We start from the raw sequence: 305 nt of genomic DNA on the forward strand, positions 1-305 counted from the left end.
AAAAGAAAAGAAATGAAGGAAATAAAATTTTAAATTGGAAAGAAAATTCCCGTATTTTCAGACCATATAATTGTCTATGAAGAAAATCCAGAAGAATATACAGATAAATTATTAAGACTAGTAAGAGAGTTAGCAAGGTTACTGAATTCAAGATCAACTTAAAAAAAATGATTAGCATTCCTATACATCAGTAATAACAAATTAAGAAAATGTAATAGAAAAAGAGATTCTCTTCATAATAGCAACAAAACCCTAAGAATATATCTAGCAAGATGTACATAAGACCTTTCATGAAGAGTATTGCT

Source organism: Rhinopithecus bieti, unplaced genomic scaffold (assembly GCF_001698545.2).
Source record: "Rhinopithecus bieti isolate Rb0 unplaced genomic scaffold, ASM169854v2 scaffold_83366, whole genome shotgun sequence".
NCBI lineage: Eukaryota > Metazoa > Chordata > Mammalia > Primates > Cercopithecidae > Rhinopithecus > Rhinopithecus bieti.